Source organism: Cryptomeria japonica, chromosome 5 (assembly GCF_030272615.1).
Source record: "Cryptomeria japonica chromosome 5, Sugi_1.0, whole genome shotgun sequence".
NCBI lineage: Eukaryota > Viridiplantae > Streptophyta > Pinopsida > Cupressales > Cupressaceae > Cryptomeria > Cryptomeria japonica.
Window position 1 is genome coordinate 481594869 of NC_081409.1, and position 15777 is coordinate 481610645.

Consider the following 15777-nt stretch of genomic DNA (forward strand, 5'->3'; position numbering starts at 1 on the left):
CCCAAATATCATTTTGAAATTTGTGCTTCCAAAACCCAAGTTTTGAAGCATAAAAAATTATGTTTGGAGGCACAACTAGCTTCAAAATGCAAGTTCTGATTCTAAAGAAACTAGCATGAAAGCATGATTTTGAAGCTTATCATGCTCCCAAAACATCATTTTGAAGCTTGTGCTTCCAAAACCCAAGTTTTGCAGCATGAAAATGGGTTTTTGGAGTCAAAACAAGCTTCAAAATGCAAGTCCCAATTCTAAAGCCACAAGAATCAAAGCATGATTTTGAAACTTATCATGCTTTTGAAACATCAGTTTGAAGCTTGTGATTCCAAACCAAAATTTGGAAGCATCGAAATAGGGGGTTTTTAATTTCGACTATGAAAAAATAGGGGGGTTTTTTATTTCGATTATGAAAAAATACAAAATTTGGTGAAAATAGGAGAGCTTTTAATTTGGGCTATTTATTGTGGGGGGGGGGTGAGAAAAAAAAGTTAAGAGCAATATTTTTTGAAAATAGGGGAATTCTTTATAATGCTATGAACGCACGTGCTATAATCCAAGTTCACTAGGTGAAGCCCCCGTGGTTCTGATTTTGAAGCCACGAACATGAAAGTGTGATTTTGAAACTTATCATGGGCCGAAAACATCATTTTTAAGCTTGTGCTTCCAAAACCCAAGTTTTCAAGCATCAAAATGGGTGTTTGGAGACAAAACAAGCTTCAAAATGCAAATTCTGATTTAGAATCCACAAGCTTAAAAGCGCGATATTGAAACTTATCATGCTCCCAAAACATCATTTTAAAGCTTGTGCTTCCAAAACCCAAGTTTTGAAGCATCAAAATGGGTGTTTGGATGCACAACAACCTTAAAATTGCAAATTCCAATTCTGAAGCTACAAGCTTCAAAGTGCAATTTTGAAACTTATTGTGCTTGCAAAACATCACTTTAAAGCTTGTTCATCCAAAACCCATGTTTTGATGCATTAAAATGGGTATTTGGAAGCTCAGCATGCTTTAAAATGTAAGTTCCTATTTCAAAGCCACAAGCATGAAATCATGATTTTGAAACTTATTGTGGTCCCCAAACATCATTTTGAAGCTTGTGCTTCCAAAACCCAAGTTTTGAAGCATCAAAATGGGTGTTTGGAGGCACAAAAAGCATCAAAATGCAAGTTTTGATTATGAAGCCATGATCTTCAAAGCATTATTTAAAAATGTATAGTGCTCCCAAAACATTATTTTGGAGCTTGTGCTTCGAAAACCCAAGTTTTGAAGCATCAAAATGGGTGTTTGGAGGCACAACAAGCTTCAAAATGCAAGTTCTAATTCTAAAGCTATGAGCTTCAAAGCACGATTTTGTAACTTATCGTGGTCTTGAAACATCATTTTGAAGCTTGTGCTTCCAAAACCTAAGTTTTGAAGCATCAGAATTTGTGTTTGGAAGCACACGCTTGAAAATGATTTTAAGCTCATGTCTTTAGAATCATAACTTATCTTGCTTTTAAAACATAATTTGGAAGCTTGTGCTTGAAAAATTCAAGTTTCAAAGCATCAAAATCGGTGTTTGGAGACAAAAGAAGCTTCAAAATGCAAATTTCAATTTGTAACCTATGAGCTTAAATGATCGATTTTGAAACTTATCACACTCCCAAAACATCATTTTGAAGTTTGTGCTTCCAAAATCCAAGTTTTGAAGTAGCAAAATTGGTGTTTGGAGGCACAACAAGCTTGAAAATGCAAATTCCTATTATGAAGGCATGAGCTTCCGAGTGTGATTTTGAAACTTTTCATGCTCATAAAACATCATTTTGAAGCTTGGGCTTCCAAAACCCATGTTTTGAAGCATCAAAGTGCGTGTTCAGAGGCACAATGAACTTCAAAATTCAAGTTCTAATTCCAAGGCCATGAGCTTCAAAGTGCGATTTTGAGACTTAAGGTGCTCCCAAAACATGATTTTCACACTTATGCTTCTGAAACCCAAGTTTTGAAGCATCAAAATGGGTATTTGGAGGCACGACAATCTTCAAAATGCAACATCTGATTCATAAGCCACAAGCTTCCAATTGAGATTTTGAAACTTGTCGCGCTCCCAAAACATCATTTTGAGGTTTCTGCTTCCGAAACCCAAGTTTTGAAGCATCAAAATGGGTGTTTGTAGGCACTATAAACTTTAGAATGCAAGTTCCGATTCGAAAGCCACGAGATTCAAAGTGCAATTTTTAAACTTATCGCGGGGTGAACTCACAATAATGGTTCCCACTTTTTTGCCACTTTTGACACTAAGATGAACAATTTTAAAGTAATCTTCAACTTCCGACAACTATAACTTTTAAACTTTTAAGAATTTGAAGATGATGTAAATTAGTGATTTGTAGCATTTTGTCTATAGATTCTATATATATTTTTTTCAAATATTTTTGAAGGATTTTTTTTTAAAATTTTTCCATCTCCCTCGAAAAGTAGTTTTTTTTCAACAAACTACATTTTTTAAGAGTGATGTGCCTCCCGAAATGCATAAATTTTTTTATATAACTCAATTCTTTTGAATTTTAGTTTGTAGCATCAATATCCAAGGCTTGCAGCTGGTGTGAAAGTGATATGGGCTTAGATATTTTTCAGATTTTTTTTGAATTAGTTTCTTATTTTTTCCAATGCATTGAACATAGAAGTTCATGTTCAGTGAAAAACCTATGTTTGGTAAAATTAAAAAAACAAGTTCATAATAAACTCAATATGTAATAAAATTATAGTCATTGGAAATATTTCTTTGAGGACTAGAATACTATATTTTGGGTTGTCAAGATCATTGTATTTGAGCCTTCAACTAGAGGTTTCAAGGCCAAAAATCTGCAAAAAAATGTAGAAATCTTCAAAGAAGTGTTAAAAAAGGTGTTCAAACAAAGGGGGGTTCAAGCGAACCCCCCATTTTTAGGGGGGTTCGATCGAACCCCCACACTATAATTGAAAAATGACATAAACAAGCATTAAAGGTGCTTCACTTGAAAGAGGGGGTTCGAGCGTAGTTGGGGATTTGCTCGAACCCCAAAGGGTATACCGTTCGAACACCCCCACTTCGCTCGAACCACTCTTAAACAAAATTCTCCACTTTCGCCAATTTCCTTCGTTGGCAAAAGTGGGAACCATTAAAGTGGGATAACCCTATGCTCCCAAAACTTCATTTCAAAATTTGTGCTTCCAAAACACAAATTTTGAAGCATCAAAATGGGTGTTTGGAGGCACAACAAGCTTCAAAATGCAAGTTCTTATTTTGAATTCACGAGATGAAAGCCCGATTTTTAAACTTATTGTGGTCCCAAAACATTATTTTTAAGCTTGTGCTTCCAAATCCCAACTTTTGAAGCATCAAAATTTTTGTTTGGACACATAACAAGCTTCAAAATTCAAGTTTCGATTTTGAAGCATAAAACTGCAATTTTCAAACTTATCGTGCTTCCAAAACATAATTTTGAATATTGTCCTTGAAAAATCCAACTTTCAAAGCATCAAAATGGGTATCTGGATGTCCTTACCCTCCTTTCCCATTTTGATTTTCTACTTCTATTGCTATTACTATTGTATCATTTTGAGGTTATGTTAGAAATGAATTATTGAATATGGATGAAAGAGCTATTATAATAAAAAATTAAATAATGAACACACACATACACACTTGAAAATATAATTTAATGGAAATTATTTAATTTCTCAATTTCAAATAAGCACATGTCGTAGGAGAAATTTGGAAGCTTCTAGAGGGAATCTTCACTCTCCATTTTATTGCATGTAGCTCCTCCATTTAGTGATCTATCAATTTTGCATGAATATAATTTAGGAAAAAGAATCATTTCTTTCAATTAATTTTCTTGATAGTGGAATTGAGGGATCTTTTCTATATAATGTATACAAGTTTTTGAAAAGAGGGAGTTGATTTATTTTTTGAAGAAAAATTTCTCAAGTTTCTTGTAGAAAGTAGTAGGATTTGTTTTGTAGTCACATTTCATTTGTAGAATTGTTAAGTAGTTATTTTGAAGAATTTTCACCAAGTTGCAAGGAAGGATCAAGGAAGACTAGCTTGGAGATTTGGAGAGGTTTCAACATCAAACTTCATCGATCCAGGTTCTCTTCTCTTCGCTTTACTTAATTTTTCATGTGAATTCAAAAAAAATATATTATGAAGAATATAGCTTCTATCCTTCTTTTAGATCTTTATTTATATAAAAGTTTTTAGAATTTGTTTTAAAACAATGTTAAACTCTTTTTTTATTAATTTGGGATAAATGTTGTAATTACATATCTTTATTATATATTTAATTTTCTTAGAAAAGAAAAAAAGATAAAAATTGGATTCTTGTTGTCTTTTTGCTTTAAAAAATATATATATTTTTATTTTATAAGAGTGAAAAAAATTATTTTCAGGAATAAACTCTTTTCTCTATGATTGTATGATGTTTTTCATTTGACTATTTTCCATGAATTAAACTTAATTCTCTAGGAATGTGTGTTTGATCATTTGAGTGAAATTTTAAAATCAATCTTACTCCTATGTGAAAATCTGATCTCTCTATGTTTTTCACCTATGGATTGCAGTTATTTTTCCTTAATTATTTTTCCTGTAAATAAATCCATTTCTCCTCTCTGAATGTAGATTTGATTAAATCTTAAATCCCTATCATTCCCCTCTATGATCAGTCTTACCTTCCTATGAATGTTTACTGCTCTTTTGACAAAGCATTTCATTTGTATTCATTATTCCCTATGAGTTGAATAAAATAAATTTTCTCCCCCTGTGAAGATGACAACATATATTTAGTTGATTTATTTATGAGAAAACCTTATTTGCCTTGATCCCAAGCATATCGTGAAGATTCATTCTTTCAAAACTTTCTCAAACAAAAAAATTATATATATATATATATATATATATATATATATATATATATACTTCCTCTCTGTCTCTGTAAATTTTTTATGAAATCTCTGTCAAATATATAACTTGCAATAAGCTTCATCCTTGTTTCTGTGAAATCTCCCTTTCTGTAAAAAAAAAATCTGGTCTTAAATCTATCTTGGAATCATTCTGTGAAGAAACCTGTCTCTACAAAAAAAAAAGTGTCCTCCCTAAATTGTTTCTTTGATTTGATTAACTCTGGAATAATCTATAAATTTATATTATTATCATTATGAATACTTTAATTAAGCCCAGATTAAATCTATTTTTTTATATCTATAAATATAAACATATATGTATATATATATATGTATATGTATATACATATACATATATATACATATACATATGCATATACATATGCATATGTATATGTATATGCATATGTATATGTATATACATATACATATGTATATGTATATACATATACATATGTATATGTATATATTATAAACATATATGTAATATATATGTATACACACACACATATATATATATATGTATATATATATATATGTATATACATATACATATATGTATATATATACATATATATATACATATACATATATATATATATATATGTATATATATGTATATATATGTATATATATATATATGTATATATATGTATATACATATATGTATATAAATATATATACATATATATTGAAGTGGAAGTTAATTTTTTTAAGGAAAGAAAATCAACAAAAACTCTTAAAGAAGTTGTTTCTTTTAATTTATTGCTATATGCTTTAGAAGGTAGTGGGGTGGGGGGCATGGGCCTGCGGGCCCACTTTAATCCACTATGCCATCACATTTAAAGTGGCTTAAAAAATAACAATGTCATTTTGTAAACTTTGATTTTTTATTTTTTGTTATTTTTTTATTATTAAAATTTATTAATATAAATTTGTTTTATTTAAATTAGTTTATAATTGAAGATTTATTATTATCCAAAAAATTGTTTAATATTAATGTGTTAAAATTTATTTGTTGATAAATAATTTAGATTTTGGGGTGTTAATTATTAACTATTTTATTTAAAATATATTTCTTTGAGTTGTACTTTAAAATTTGTACTTTTTTTTAAAATAGTTGTAATGGCTTAGATCTTATCTTAAATTAATTTGTATATTTGAAATTTAAAATTTATTTGGAATAAACAAATTTATTAGTGGAAGCTTATTATTTAACTATAATTTAAAGTTATTAAAATTAACATTAAAAGCGATTGACCCCTTCAGATATAGTAATTAAGTTTTAAATGAAGTGGTAATTAACCCTTTAAGGAAAATTATAAAGAACCTAGTTCATGTAAGGGGGACCCTCACTAGAATTTTAAATAAGGGATTAAGTCGTAAATTCTTCAATCAATATCTTTATTTTTTGTTTTGAAATCATTATCTTCCTAACGTTGGGTAAAAGAGCCCTTTGGGTTTCAAAGGAGTAAATTTTGCAAGAGGCAGATGGTCCACTAATGCACCCTTTTACCCTAATATAGTAGTAAAACTTCTATTGAATAAAATATTTTGACTTATGAAAACAAAATCATTTGTGATGCACCTTGGGAAGCTTTGCCCTAGTTAATGGAATTGATTTCTCTTCATTAAGAATCACTCACTAACCTCGGATAAATTTTGGTAAATAGATTCCTTCAAGATAATCAATACATTTCAATTTAAGTCTCTTATGAGTTTAAAACAAAAAATGGCTTGTATATTTCAAATTGTTGGAAACATTAAAGGTTAAAGATTTACCTACCATGTAAATATGTTTGAACTCATAATTACCATTTTATTTGCGTAGTCTGAAAATAGGAAATAATGTCTAGTTAATAGTTCTCCCTCAATTTGTGTAGTTGAATATTTGACTGTTCCTTATTAGATTTTAAAATTTAGTATACAAGGCTAAAACAATACCTTCTAGCTACAAAGAACCTTAAGACTAGAAAAAAGAGAGAAGGCACATTTATATTACAAGTAATTATAGATGAATTTAATTAAAGTTTAGAAATTAGATGTGAATTTCATAATTGGATCTCCATACAACCTAGGAGGGGTAAAATCTATTTCAGATGAGCTTTTGTATTAATTAGGATGTAAAGAAAAAAAAAATTAGCAATGAAAATAGAAAAAAAAATGTATATCTTTTCAGGAGATGTTATCTTGAGTAATCTTAATATTAGTACTCATCCTTTGTGAATGTTTAATGAAACTTAGCCTTGATGATGAAGTAAGTTATAATTGGATTCCCACCTTAATATCAGTTTCAAGAAATCTATCCTATGACCACTTAGAGAATTAAATTGAAGTAAATAAATTGAAAATTATAAAGTTATTATTTTTGTAGAAAATACCTAAGGGTAAAACGTTACTTCAAGTGGAAGAATTAGTTAGTTATCTCTTATAATATTGCAAAGGAAATGACATTGATTGTAAAGTAACTAGAAGAAGATTGATTTCAATTTCATAGGGTCTCTATTTTATGTTAGTTGATTAGAAAGTATTAAACTCTCTTCTAATCTTATTTTCAAATAATTAGTGATTAAAATATTGTGGTTATTAAAGCACATCGTTAATAGTCTTTTTTTTTTCCTTCAAACAAGTGAATATTAAATTTATTTTCAAAATATTATTATTAGATAGTTTAATTTTCTTTAAGAAAATTACTGCCTCTCAAGTATTAAGATTCATATTTAAATTAAGGTTATCATTTGTGGGAAATAATTAAAGATAGAATTTATGTTGCTTCAAGTGGAAGAATTAGATGGTTATTGTCATGCCTGTGAAGTGTGATACCTGCAGCTGCAACACAAAACACTCAATAGATCATTACAAGCATGGTTAAAAAATAATAAGCAAACAACGATGAACCATGACAAAGCGACCTATCACCTCCTAAGAGATGCGAGTATGGATTTGCTCTTAGATCTGGATAAGCAATCCCAGTGACTTGACTACACCTAGATGGAGGATTTGAAATGATAATGATATGCAAAGATGAGATTGATTATGCTAGATTTATCCAAGAGACTAATTAAGCTAATGACATGCATGATTAAGCTATGATGATGATGCAATTAAGCTAGAAAAGAGATTGATTAAGCTACATGATTCAACAATTATACTAGAAAATGATCAAATTAAGCTAATGCTCTTGCCTATAACAATAATACTCAAAAGTATATTCCTATAGTAACAATGCCTAAATTGATAATGAGATCGGATCCTTTGTGCTCTAGAATGGGGGATATTATAGGATTTCCAAGCCCAGGGGTGAGGTGGTAGGAATCAACAGTCAAGATTGAGTCTGAAAATATCAAGGGTGAAATTGGAGGAGGTTGGAGAAGAGGTTGGAGGAAGAGACACTTTTCATCTCTGTGGTGACAATAAATAGTCAAGGAGCTTTTCTCATAAAAGGGCAAGTGTCTAAGAGAGGAGACATGTGGCCAGAGTGACATGTGTCTCAAGAAGAAAATATCCACACCATAGGAGGCTAGGATAAGGAGGTTAGAATGTGCAAGATAGGATAGGGTTAGTTAAACCCAAGGTTAGGTGGAATGGTTGAGGTTAGAGGGATAGTTAGGTTAGGTCGTTAGAAGTTAGGAGGCATGTGGGTAATTTGAATTTAAAAATTCAAATAATAGGAAAAGACTAATTAATTCTCAACAACTCATAAATTGATTTGTTTTAATTAATTAGAGGATTAGAAGAATTGATTGAAATGGGGGGGAAGATTAATTAATTTGAATTAATTAATCAAAGGGAACTATGAAAATGAACCTATTAAATAAACCCTTAGATTTATTAATAAGTAGATGAAAGGGAGAACTTAATCGAATTGCCTAATGAATTCAATTAAATTAGGAAGGGGGATTAATTAAATAATTGCTTATTTAATTAATTATCTTCAGACCATTTTTAGGTGTATACATTTTTCCCCTCTTTGAAGCGAGGTGTGATGACACATTGATTCAAAGAATAGTCTCATTTTGATGATGATATTGGTTCGATAGGATGCCCCAACTATTGATTGATAAATTGCGGTACGATGATGCTCCCTCGGGAAATCAATTGAGATAATTGATCTTTGGAATGTTTGGATCTTTGCGAAACTGATATTCTGATTAGAAGTGATTCGATGTCTACAACCGTGGTTGGTGAAAATACGTGTTCTACGATTATCTTGATTGATTAGATTGATAAGATCAAGATTCAATCTAGTTTCAGGAATGACACCTCCTGTATAAGACAAAGATGATCAAAGCGTCTGGTTTTAGGAACGATATATCTTGTATAAGACGTGATTAGAATGTCTAGTTTCAAGAAAGATACATCCTGTATAAGACATGATAGGATTGATTTAGATGTGACTAATTAATAGAATTGATAAGGTTGATTGGGTATAGAACTGATAGTTTGTTGATATCAAGTTGGAAAAAGATTCAGATATGTTGATGTTGGTTTTGTTGAGAGGGTAGCATAAGATTTTCACTAGGTCGATAATATCTAGAGAGAGATGAGTCATCATTTTGATTGTGTATACACTTATGATGATACCTTGATGATTCTTGCGATAGATTTAACATTGGATAGAATGAGCATGCGGGATCCCATGCAAGAATGAAATGCAAGCTAAATGCAAATGAAAATACAAAGCTACGACCGGACTAGTCACTGGGTTATTGTGTTTTGTCATCATTGAGCTTTTTTCTAAATGTGGGAAGTGAGTTCAAACATCAATGGTATAATTAAACCATGATGACCCGAGCACAACTTTCTTGTATTTTGATATGGCAATTTAGCACAAGCATCGAGGTATAATTGAATCGAGATGACCTAAGTGTTGCTTGCATAAAACAGACAGTATTAATTATTTCAATACACAAATCAGAAATGTATTTGATGATACTCTGATGATCATGTCCCAAGACAAATTTGCACATATCGATGATTAATTTACAAACAACATACAAGAAAAATATCATGCTCCTTCCTTGTTTCTCTAGTCAAAGACATCCAGTCACTCAGAAATCATGATAGCGAAAATCAAGATTGAAAAGTTGAACAATCATGCTAAAATCATTACCCAAAAGATACCATCCATTGAAAAGTGTGTAAATATGCTTAGACTGACTTTGAGATAGCTTGATGGTTGATAATTTGATCTTTTGTTCAACGTTGGATGTGTCTCAATTTTTGCTTGATAAGGGTTGCCTAACTATTGTTCTTCTTGTTTGATTAAGCTCAAAATGATTATAAATTTTGCCCCCAACTAGGTGCAGGATTTTGCCCCAAGCCTAGAAACAAATTCAACATGATATACCCAATGATCCAAACCATGGCAAGAAGCCACCTGAGATGCTTGTGTAAGTACAAGGCTTTATTATGGATATGAACAATGTTGAATGAATGCAAGCGGAAGGATGCATGAACTAATAGATGGAAGAGCTAGCGGACATATAGTGCCTATTTGCAAGGTTTTCACCATATATATTTATTGCACTTTTTCTCATATTTGATTTTTTTGGATTTTTTGCTTTTTCACTTTTTTTTTATTTTTCTGCTTTTTCACTGTTTTTGGATTTTTTTCTTTTTCACTATTTTTTATTTTTTTGCTTTTTCACTATTTTTGGAATTTTTTCTTTTTCAGACATAAAACTTCTTCAGATGCATGCTATTGACGGGTTCCTCAAGCTGATCTTCATCCTATGTTGATAGCTGATATGCTCCTAACCCAAATACTGATGTAACCACAAATGGACCTAACCAGTTTGGTTCAAACTTTCCTTTCTTTTCTCGATTTACTTGGTTGCGTGGATTTTCCTTTAGTACTAGTTCTCCAACTTGAAATGTTCTCGGTTTGACCTTGTGATTATAACTCTGACACATTCTTTGTTGATATACCTTTAAATGATCAAAGGCATTTTGTCTTCGTTCATGGATCAATTCTAACTCCTACAATCTAGATACTCATTGTTCTTGATCTAGGATAAGACCTTTTAATAATACTCATAGAGAAGGTATCTCTACTTCTATTGGCAATATTTCTTCTGATCCATAAACAAGAGAGAAAGGTGTGGTCCCTGTTGGTGTGCGGATACTAGTATGGTAGGCCCATAGAGCAGGGTTCAATTGAATATGCCAATCTCTGCCAGCATCATTCACTGTCTTTTTGAGGATTTTCAGAATAGTTTTGTTTGATGCTTTTGCTTGCCCATTCCCTTGTGGATAGTAGGGTTTGGAAAACATATGTTGGATCTTGAAATTCTCACATAGTTCTTGTACATCCCCATTCTTGAACAGTCGCCCATTATCAGTGATAATGGTCATGGGTATTCCATAGCGACAGATGATGTTATTCAAGATAAATGCAACAATTTTTTTTCCTGTGATATTTGTGAGAGGTACTGCCTCAATCCATTTTGTCAAATATTTTGTAGCTACAAGGATGAATTTGTGACCATTATATGAAGAAGGATTTATCTTTCCTACTAGATCAAGACCCCATTGATAGAAAGGCCAAGATTTTGCCAAAGCATAAAGTTCTTATGTTGGTGCATGAATCAAAGTCCCATGAATCTGCATTGTTTGCATGTTCCTACTATCTGAAAAGAATCTTGTTCCATAGTTGGCCAAAAATAGCCCAAGCGTATGAGTTTTTTTGAAAGGGTAAGACCACTTGAATGAGTGCGACAAATGCCATTATGGACTTCATGTAGGTTCTTCTCAGATTCTTCTTGTTTGAGACATCTTAAAAGAGTACCATCTAGACCTTGTTTAAATAGGGTATCCACGATGAGAGTATAATGGGAGGATTGGCGAATAAAGTTTCTCTTTTGATTTTTCAATAAGTCAGGAGGGAGGATATTATATTTCAGGTATGTATAATTTTGGCCATACTGGGAGGAATCATGCCCAACAAGGTGACAGATAGTTTGGGAATCCAGACAATTATGAGCAAGGTAAAACAACTCTTCCACCAGGAATTCACAACGCTATTGATTTTCCTGTGTCTAAAGGAGAGAAGCAAGTGTAGCCCTGGCATCTATTGCTTTGTTGTTATTCCTTGGAATCTATTGAGAAGTTATTTCTACAAAGTATTTCTTGATATTATCAACCATCTTTTTATAAGGCATCAACTTTTCATCTTTTGTTTGATAATCATTGTTGATTTGATTGATGACGAGGTGAGAGTCTCCAAAGACTTGAAGTTGTGTAATGTTCCATTCTATAGCTATTTTGATACCTATAACCAAAGCTTCATATTCTGTTGTATTGTTGGTGCATGGAAAGCTTAATTTGTATGCTTTTGGAATTGTATCACCTTGTGGTGTGATAAATAGAATACCTGCTCCCAATCCATGTTGTGTATATGAACCATCAAAGTATAATTGCCATGTTTTTGTGGTGACCGTTAGGATATCAACATTGGGAAATTCAATCTACAAAGGACAATTATCTTGAAGTGGTACCTCAGCTAGTTGGTCTGCAATGACTTGTCCCTTTATATCTTTTCTGTCAATGTACTCAATATCAAACTCACTCAGGATCATGATCCATTTTTCTAGTCATCCTGTTAATGTTGCCTTGTTGAGTAAATACTTCAATGGATCGATTTTAGCTATCAACTTGATGGAGTGAGATAGTAGATAGTGTCTTAATTTTTGAGAATCAAAAACTACCGCCAAGCGTGCTTTTTCTATTGGAGAATAGTTGATCTTGTCTCCCACTAATGTTGTGTTGATGTAGTAGATGGCTCGTCATTTTTCTTCATTATCCTATTGTGCAAGCAGAACCCCTAATGATACTTCAGTGGTCGATACATACATTAACAATGACTTTCCTGGAATTGGTGACATTAGGATAGGTGGCTGCATGAGATATGCCTTGATCTTGTTGAATGCATCCTCACATTGATGGTCCCACTTGAAATGAACATTTTTGTGCAATAGATGTGTAAATGGTTGGCATTTATCTGCCAGTTGAGCAACAAATCTTTTGATTGACTAGATTCTTCCTTGGAGTGATCTAAGCTGACTTATATTCTTGGGAGATGTCATTTCCATGATTGCTTTGACCTTAGCTAGATCTACTTTGATACCTCTAGCTGAAACAATATATCCCAATAGATTGCCTAAAGTGACACCAAAGCCACATTTCTTAAGATTGAATCGTAGATTATATTGTTCTAACCTATCAAAGATCTTTTCTAGTATTCTTATATGGCCTTCTCTGTTGTATGGTTTGGCCAAGATGTCATCGACATAGTCTTCCATGAATGTATGCATCATGTCATGGAATATTGTTGTCATAGCTCTCTGATATGTAGCACATGCATTATTTGGTCCAAAAGGCATGACATTCCAGCATAAAGTACCCCATGGGCATGTGAAAGCTATCTTTTCTTGATCTTCAGGTGTTATTTTAATCTGATTGTATCCAGAGAAACTATCCATTAGAGAGAACATGGAGTGTCTAGCAGTTAAATCTACAATTATGTCAATTTTAGGAAAAGGAAAGTCATCCTTTAGACATGTGTTATTAAGATCTCTAAAGTCTGTGCATATTCTGATGCTTTTATCTAGTTTTGAAACAGGAACGATGTTGGATACCCATTGAGGATATGCTACAGGTCTGAAGAATCTGACATCCAATAATTTCTTTAATTTTGCTTTGACCAGGAGAGCGATATGTGGATGCATTTTCTTTAATTTTTGTTTAACTAGCTTGGCTCCTGCACTGACATTTAAGTGATGCATAATAAACTTTGGATCTAACCCTGGCATGTCTGTATATGACCAGGCAAAATTGATTTGTCATCTTTTGAAGAATTCCATATATTGTTGCATTTATTCTTCTGATAGAGAAGTTGTTGGATGTAGGATCTTTGGTTGCTCTATTGTCCCAATGTTAACTATCTTTGTTGGTTCAATCAAAATGGATGACCTTTCTTGATAGTGTATAGGTAAAGTGTCAAATCTCCCATCTTCTGACACCTCGAGGAGGTTTTCACCATTAGATGCATCCTTTCTTTTTACTTTTTCCTGATCTAATGTTGCCAAGAAATGGTTTTTAACATTAGACCTGATATTGTTTTCTTTATTTTCCTTTTTGCAAATAGGAGATTTGGCACCCACTTGACTAGAAGATGCATTGCTGAAATTCTTGGTGAGAGTTGTTGCGGGTTCGATTGTATTAAGATATATAGATATGGCATGGTCATTTGGAAAGGTATCAATGACAGTATGTCCTTGATTTTCCCAATCAATAAGTTCAGGGTGGATTAGAGGTAGGGGGTCATTGGGTTGAGAGGTTTCGAGAGTATCTAGAGTCATGATGGATGTATCAAAGTTTTTGATATGTATGTCAATGTCTAGAATGGTACTCTCATCAGAATGACCTCGCACAAGGAGCTCCTAATCGTCCTTGATTAAGTCCAAATCAACCAAATGCAATTCTAATTTAAGTGAACTAGTTTCTAATGTTTGCCCTCCATACGTGTGAACTACATCGACTCCTACATCTTCTACAAAGCAATTTTCTTCAGCTGATTCTTCAGAGTGATAGGAATCCCATTCCCATTCATTAGAATCTGTATCACTTGCAGCTTGCAATCTACAAATTTGTTCATATAGCATTTGATTTGTTTCTTTAGCTTTTCTTGTTATACCTTTTCTTTTTTCATATTCAACCTTTTTTGGGACTGAGATTGAGTTTTGTCAACCTTTCTATGAGCTCTCCTTGATTAGTACTAGGTTCATGCTTGTTTTGATTGAGATTTAAGGCTACTTGGGAGGTGCTTTTAGTTTTTTTTTCTTGTCGATTTGAAGCTTGCTTCTTTTCCCATTTCATGTTTGCTTGTGTTTGTTTATTAGCTGATGTTTCTTCTCTTTCAATTGCCAGTTGTTCTTGTCTATTTTCATATTCCTCTTGTTGTTGGCTAAAAGATGTGTCTTCTGGTAGAGTAACTTGTCCATATCCTAGGCCTATTTTGTCTATAGCCTGTTGAGTGTAAGGTTGGATAGGTTCTGATATACCTTCATTTATTTTTCATATAGGACCTGTTCCAGTCTATCCCATCTTTCAGAGAATATTAAATCCTTTTCCATACTTTTCTATAGGTATGCAAACATTGTTGATCTTTTGTTGAACTTCTTCATCCTTATATAGCCACTGTAGTACATCTTTGTCTTTTGTTTCCTCTGATAAGGTTCCAGCACTAACAAATGCTCCATCAAATATCGGAAGATGTTTTACAATTGGTTATTATTTAGAGTTTGATGGTTTTCCAAAGGATTTAGGAGAAAGTGGTAATTGTGATATTGAATATTCTCCATTTCCTCAATCTCTTAGCTGCATTTATTTTTCCATACTTGACAAAATTGAGGCAAATTATTTTTCTTTAGATTGTGTGTTTGAAGATGATGCCTCTCTATTATGAGGAACAATGACTTCTTGAGCTGGTTTGAGATTACTACAATATTGAAATGGATTTGAATCTGTTGAGATCGTGATTTCCTGCCCATTGTAGGGAAACTTTAAGCACTGATCATATGTTGATGGAATAGCTTATATGTCAGGTATCCAGGGTCTTCCCAATAGTATGTTATATGATAAGTCCAAGTCTAGAACTTGGCATGTAATGTCTTTCTATAAAGGTCCCACTCTGATGGGTAACATCACAATTCCTTTAGAGGAATGCTCTTCTTCATCATATGCTTTAATGGTGATATTTTTCTGGGGATCAACTACATCTTCTGAATAACCTAGAGCATGGACTAGACTCAAAGAGAAAATGTTTAAGCCAACTCCTCCATCTATTAGGACACGT